Source organism: Perna viridis, chromosome 15 (assembly GCF_037379345.1).
Source record: "Perna viridis isolate PV_CMFRI_1.1 ecotype Kerala chromosome 15, ASM3737934v1, whole genome shotgun sequence".
In the NCBI taxonomy this organism is placed as follows: Eukaryota; Metazoa; Mollusca; class Bivalvia; order Mytilida; family Mytilidae; genus Perna; species Perna viridis.
In genome coordinates, this window is record NC_142459.1 from 13613815 (window position 1) to 13621814 (window position 8000).

Sequence of the window (8000 nt, forward strand, 5' to 3'; positions counted from 1 at the left end):
ATTAAATTCATATAACCTAATATGCTTATACTTATTGATGATGAATACACTGACATGTAAAGTATAAATAAGTACAGTACAGTACATATTATTCATCATTTATAATATGTACAGACTGTAAACATAAATTGTTCATTCCGTTAAAGAAAACATTCTTATATAATACAATCTCCGTTTATGTAATCTATGTAGTTTGGGTACATATAGTCATGTTCGAAAATATACAAATTTGCATAATGTTATACATTTAAACATCAATTTATACTCTTTTTTTCATTTCTTTTATTTAAAACAGATCTTACGTCATTTAACATAATAAAACTGCGATCAGATTGGTCACCGGTCATTGATCATCGATCCGTCATCGATCCGTCAAATCGTTGCGTGGGTGGGTCCAAGGACTGTACAAGTTCATCAAAGAAAATTCCCGAACCCAAAAAAAAAAATCAATAAAATGTCACAATGTGCAATAAAAATGAGTCATGTAATCGGTCAAGCCTTGGTCGCACCACATAAGTGTCAAAAGTTCAGTGGTAAGATGACAAAATTGTACTTTCAAATTTTAATGATAGGTCCGGTTAATGAATATGTATATTTTTCAACAAGTGCTGCGGGGAGTGAACAAAATCTACATGGAAGTTAAATAATGGCTCGTAACTTGCATGAGATGAGATAATTTGGCGTTTCGTAGTATTTTAACTAATATTAAAACAAAAAAGATACCAAGAGATAACTTCCCGCAGCAGTTTTCAGGTGAAATAAAACATTTTGTTTTTCTGTTGAACAAAAGATGGTTAACCTCCCCCTTTTTGTATGGTATCTTAGAAAATATTTTATATCCAACTATTTTCTGAAATATTTCCTTTCAATCAAAATTTATTAGTAGTTGACATTCCCCGAAATCTGCATAAATGAATACAGAAAGTTTTTAAGATAACAAAGGTATGTAGGGGCTAAGCATTTGGTGTTAATATGATATGTTTAGGACATTGCAAGAGTGTACATGCAAAGTTCGAACCCAAGTATTTTTTCCTAAGGAACCAGAGGTATCATCAAAGATATTTGAAGTTGATATCAACTACGAAGACACAACATTGTGGTGCTTTTGCTGCATACAAAAATAAAAGTTAATTCAAAATGCAATTTGATAGTGATTTTGACATACCCCCAAACCCCACACTGACACACATAAATACAATTCACCATAATACCAAATTAAGTATTATCATTCAATTAATACATATGTATATAAATGTTACTTAAAGGGGATACATAATTAGCTTTATTATCTATTTATATATATATATATATATATATGTTTGTGCATCACTACATAAATATTTGTTTTAAAAAGCTGCTAGGGCTAAGTGTTATACATTTAACTGTATATTCATGCAATGATTCAATGATTTTCTCTTATATAATATGGCAATGAACATATTTAAAGGTATGTTTTAATGTTTATAGCTAACACATGCATAATTAACAGGAAGGATACTTCAAATTTTCAGAGTTTTAAACTTTTGTTCAGATTCAGATTGCAAACGGAAACTTAAGGTATGACCAATACCAATTTCAATGTACATGTATCAGGTACACTTGAATAATGGCAAATAAATGCTTCCATCTGTTAAATTACAAACAGTTCTTGAAATCAAAATTGAATCCTGGAAATATTCATTCACAAATAAAAAGTCAAATTTCTTGTCACTCTCAGTTGAAAACTGTTGAAGTTCAGTAATATTCTAACTCAAGATTTCATACTGTCACAAAAGTGATAGAAATATCAACCATTAGTAAGGCTGTTCTGCTGTCTATGAGTTTTAAGCTTGTAGTTGGGAAATATATCTGTAAAGGCAGCAAAATTTAAATAAATATATCTGTCATGCAAATGAATTACTAGTCAGTCAATTAAAAAGCCACATGTGCGGCCACATGGGTTAAAATGAATTAAATAATCAATTACACGTATAACAACAATTTCACCTGTCATTGAAAATTAATTAAGAAAAATAATATTTGAAACCCTGGTTAGATAGTGTCTGTTTAAAAGAAGTACTTTACAAGTTGATAAAAACTATTTCTATTTACAGCAGATTATATAAACAGACATTTACAAGTATCAATCTGCAAATTTGCGATCGTGCGGTAATATATTTATCATTTCAATACACATTTCGGCAGATAAAGATTTTTGAAACTCTGATCATGACAGTTGATCGATGTATGTTGGTAGGTCAATGATGACTGAACCCCGGCCCAGCCGCTCTCGCACACAGTTACAACCGTTTTTTACCAAAACAAAGAGAATTTAAGATACAACTTACCCAAACATGGAGAACTGTTTTACTGGTAACATGTATGACTTCAGAATTCGTCGATGATTGAAGTGTAATGTCTTGGTAAATGCAAACGTGACGTTGCATTTGTTTTCTACAGGTGCTCGGACGTTTCAAGCGTCTCTGTGACATCAAAATCAATACAAAAATGATGTCAGTTTGGTTATGTTATGTTTCTTTATAAAGATGAAATTTTATTCAATCGTTTTTTTTTTAGATTAAAAGAACTGAAGACTACATTTAATACTATAAATATTCTATGTATTATTTACAAAGATTTTTGGTTACTTCCGGAAATACAATTATTCCAACGTAAAACGTCACGTATTGTGTGCGTGATCAGAAGTCACCCAGATGTGCAAGAAAACTCCTAAATATATCCGCGTATCGATTAGGTTTATTTTTGTCATTTATGCAAATATCGCACCATTGGGGCCCTTAACAGTTTGCTTGATGATATGGTTGGTCCATCATTGAAGTGTAGTGACCTGTAAATTGTTCTTTGCTTTGCATCAGGCAAATTTATTTTGACTGCGCCAATATATTTGATTTGTTCAAGACCGTTTCATCTAAAAACATTATCGATTTCTTGCGGAACATCGGTTTATTAAATAAAATCTAAATTGGATACCTTCCTTGATTTTTCAATATTTTAAATGTTTTATTTCTATATGTATTTTATGTCTTAGGTCCACCTTTTATGTACCTTTTTATATGTAAATAGCTGTTTGTTTTAATTTCATGATTTTATTAAGAGACTTTGATCTTGATTTTAATATTTTCCTTACATTAAATGTTCTTGCCGTGATATGGCCCTGGTCGCCGAAACGGCAATAAACAACAATCAATCAATCAATTGCTTTGCACTTGGTAAATGACTGTCTTATTGAAAATCATACTACATCTTACATTGTTAAACCCATTGAATTAAAATCATTGCGTGAAATTTTGTTTGTCTAAAAACATTTGTAGATGATGTTTCAAGTAGGATCCAGGGATAAACGAAAATGATAAGTAAGTTCGTCGAACTGCCTTACTGTACGTGAAGGTCATATAAAAATATACATCGATAAAAGTATTATACTGATAGATGAAATTGTCATGTCGGAAATAAATTATTAATCCTGTTAATATCGGTTCATATTGTTTTTGTTGCAAATTCCATTTATGATCAAAATATACATTACACTATCATAAACTAAACTTTTCAATTGCCTGCTTTGAAAACGAAAATAAAAATGATAGACAATGAATATACTAAATTCCATATATGTATACCCGACGCATATCCTATAAATCATACATGTACTTCATTCCAGTCTTGTGATTACATACAACAATCTAATAAAAAATAGAATGGATTGCACCGAGAAAAAAATGTCCAGATACACTTGCATATGCATATTTAATTCTTTAGTACGTGTTTAAAATATTCAATTTTTATGACACAACGTAAAATGTCCAGTTTGATACAGATAATACTAACGCAAACATCCTCAAGTCATCAACTTAAACATGTTTACAGTTGATGGAGATTGGTCTAAATGGTCTGAATCGAACACGTGTTCCCAATAATGTAATGGTAAATACATGACTAGATACAGAAAGTGTGATTCGCCAGTTCCTGCTTTTAATGGTTCTGACTGTCGCGGTGATGACCTTCAAAACATTACCTTTAATACAAATGCTTGTCGAGGTATGGTTATGAAGGAGAGTACCTTTCTTTTCAAATCAAATACTTAATAAATTATTATCTTTTCTTCTTTCATTTATACTTCCACTGTTTTACCCCCTACTTGAAAATTTGGGGTATATGTTGATAGGGATGTCCGTCCGTCAATCCATCCGTAACCAATATTTCGGTCGCAGATTTCTTGACTTCCTTGACATTTTGATATATGACTTAGCCATTATGACTTGTGCCGGGTCTCATTTTTCTTGCTTTCTTGGTCATCTACTTTACCTATCGACTTCAAATTTTTACATTTGCAGTATTGGGAAAGTTTCCGTCACATATTTTTCAGCACTAGTTGGACGGAATGGGTAGATTTTCGGTATATTGCTCAATCATAAATACTTGAACCGTGTCGCTCCTTTCCAGCTTCATAGGTCATCTACTTCCTACTTTGTGGGCGACATTGAATTTTTACATGTGCATTCTCGGAATTTTCGAATAATTGGAAGGAATGCTTCGATTCTCAGTATATGACTCATGCATGGTAACTTATACAGTGTCTTCCTTTTTCAGCTTTCTGGGTCATCTACTCCTTGTTTATTGAGCAACTTATAATTTTTTCAGGTTCGGTTCTGGGATTATTCTGTTGCAGATTTCTCAGCACCCATACGATAAATAATTACTAAATTGTTGGCATGACTTATGCATGCTGACTTTTACTCTGTCTTCCCTTTCCTAGCTCTCTGATTCATCTACTTTCTGGTATCTGAGGACGTCCAATTTTGGCATGAGCGGTATTGGGGAATTCTCCTTTAAATATTTCTCAGCACCCAATGGAAGGAATGATAAGATGTTTGGTTATATATTGATAAGATGAACTTTTAAGATATTTCTTTGTACATATTACAACTTTGTGTAATATATTATTTGATTTATTAAAACTCTCTGTCATTAGCAAAACAAAAAAACAAAAAAACATAAAGCCACAGGGGACATTTACTCAGCCTTAATCACTTTAAATGTCACATATAAGTAGCGCGTTTGAATATAACAAGAATTGAATTTGATAATATGTCAAAGAAACAATTATACAACTAGAGTAAAATGTAGCAAAATCTCATTGATACTTTCAATGTGGAGTACCACTATTCGGCAATGTGTTGCGTTCATCCGTGTTTTTGTTCCTCCCATCGTTTCTACCTTTGTCCGTCCGTTCGTCAGTTATAATTTACAACATCTCTATAAACATTGAGTGGGATTCGAGTAAACTTTCGTGAATATTTTTTCATTTTAATGCCGTTGCGAGTTCTTATTTATCTTGTGGTTTCATGATGCAAAAGATGACCTTTGTCATACCGTAGACCATATGTACCATACTCTAATCCGCAACTCCTGTTACATCAATGAATTCGGTAAGATGGAAATGTAGACGATTTACACAATGCTATTGTACACCATCTATCTATATTTCATCTGAATACATTAAACGTTAAATCACACATAATATTTCCTTTCCGGGAACGGGAACGGGAGAGGGGTTACCACTAACTAAGGTTTACTCACATTATTCTTAATTTAATTTGATATCAATAAATGTTAGAGAAAGGACAGACTCAAGCTATCTACATGAATAAGTTAGTCAGCGTCAATTTGAGATGGTTTGGAGTTTTAATTATCATTATAACAGTGATGTCTTGTTGTTACCGTCGAATGAAACTTAGAACTATACCTACATGGACAACTGGAAGAAGGGTAATCGTTGATGATTACGATGCCATCGGTACATTAGACTATCATATTTTGACCGCCCTCCACCAAGAGTTGAACGGCAAAGAACACCAAGGGTGGACGTTGATAGGGAAAATCAGCCAATTAACGAATAAAGCAACATCGTTGATTCTATCAAAAGCCAAAGCGGAAGCTTCTTGTCTATAGAAAACTGGCGACCTCAGAGGCAACCGCATGATTATCCGTCAATGAGTGGTGAAATGGATTCGGTTACTAGTAATGACACATTTATTGAAAATGGAGACACTAAAAATAAATCTGCTATTTATGGACAAGATGAAGATGAAGATGAAGGCGTACTAAGCGGATCTCTTAGTTATGATATACACATTGAAGATAGAGACGCACAAAAACAGTTCCTAGTCATGAAAGACAAGTGGAAGATGCAATATTAAAAACAGACAATAGTCGCATGTTTGAAGGTATAGCCTGTTTTGGGGACCATTATTAGCCCGAAAACACTTCAGAAAACGACATTCCTGGTGACATAACGGACACATTCTTCAATAGAAAACACATGTCAGTATATATGCATCCTATGGTGAACTTACCATTACACCATTGAAAGTGTATACCTACAAAAAGAATGAAATTTGGCCTCGGAACAGCCACGATGATAGTTCGGAAACAATATTAGAAACTTTGATTTCTGATATAAACATTAACCCGTTTGTAAATGCAGAACTAGATAGTTTGTATAGCGACGACATATCATCTAATGATGATATCCCATTATCTACAGACGGGTACGACAATCCATACGCTGCAATGCCGTCAGGTAGCCCACAAGAACATGTTTACAGGTCATGTGATCACTCTGTCAATAACGGAGGCAAAAAATGAAAGAAACTAGTCGTCGGATAATTATTGTAATACTTTATAAATATGGTAATTTTTCATATCAACAGAGTAAACATGACGTTAAAACAAGGGCTATACATAAACAGTGTGTTCTACAGTCTTGGGTCAAAAGTATTTCTGCAATATGGCCGACGTCATTCAACGTCATTTACTTTATACCACTAAATAAATCAATAAAAGGGCATTTTAAAGACAAAATAAATGAGATACTAACTTTAATATTTTGTTATTGCACCATTGGCTCTCAATACACGACGAATTCTAGTTGGAATAGAATTATATAATGTCCTTATATAGACTGGTTCAATGTCCATCCACACACGTTTAGACTCACTGATCAAGTCCTCCTTCGTTTTGATCTGTACACCACCTTCTGTAACCGGATTTTAATGTACCTCCAAACATTCTCAATAATGTTGATATCTGGGCTTTGCGCAGGCCACACAATTCCTTCGATATCATTGTCTGCCTTCCATCGAATCGTGTGTCTAGATCGGTGGGGGGGTAGCATTGTCATCTTGGAAGATCCACCTCCCTGTCGGAAATGTTTTAGCCACAACTGGCCAAAGATGTTCATCCAGAATGTCTGTATATTTCTGTGAATTAATTGTCCCATTCACTGATACAAAAGTTCCAACACCGTCAAATGTTACACATCCCCAAAACATAACACTCACAACGGGACCGGCTGTGTCGTCACCCTTCTCTCCAAGGCAAGAATTAAACCACTTTTCATCGTCTCTCCGCCAAATATGAACTTTGTTATGCTTTCCTATACATATTTGAGTCTCATCAGAGAAAACTATATTCTTCCAGTAATTGTTCACAGTCATATGAAGCTTTGATCGACACCAAGCCCTCCTTTTGAACCTGTTTCCATCACTGATCACGAGTTTCTTCTTCACAACTCGTTTTTTGAATCCATAAAACTTAAGCCTCCTCTTAACAGTTGATTCACTTATCTTAACTGGTGTTCTCTCATTCAAAAGGTTAGTAACATCCTTTAAGTTCTTTCTACGCTCCATTTTCACAATCCGTAGCAACTGCCTGTCCGTCCTGGCGTCACATTTTCTGGGTCGACCACTCGTGTCCTGTTTTCTTCATTTTCACGGATCCGATAACGTTTTAAAAACTTTTGAACTGTAGAGGGATTCAAACCCAACATCTGAGCGATTTTTCGTCCACTATGTCCATCTTCATCTAATTTTACAATGCATTTTTTCGTATCAACACTCATCTCTTTTCCTCTCGGTGCCATTTTTTAGCAGACGACAAGTAAACAAAAGAGAGACAACTCTATGCATCCCTTCGATTTCCGGAAAATACACTATAAATAG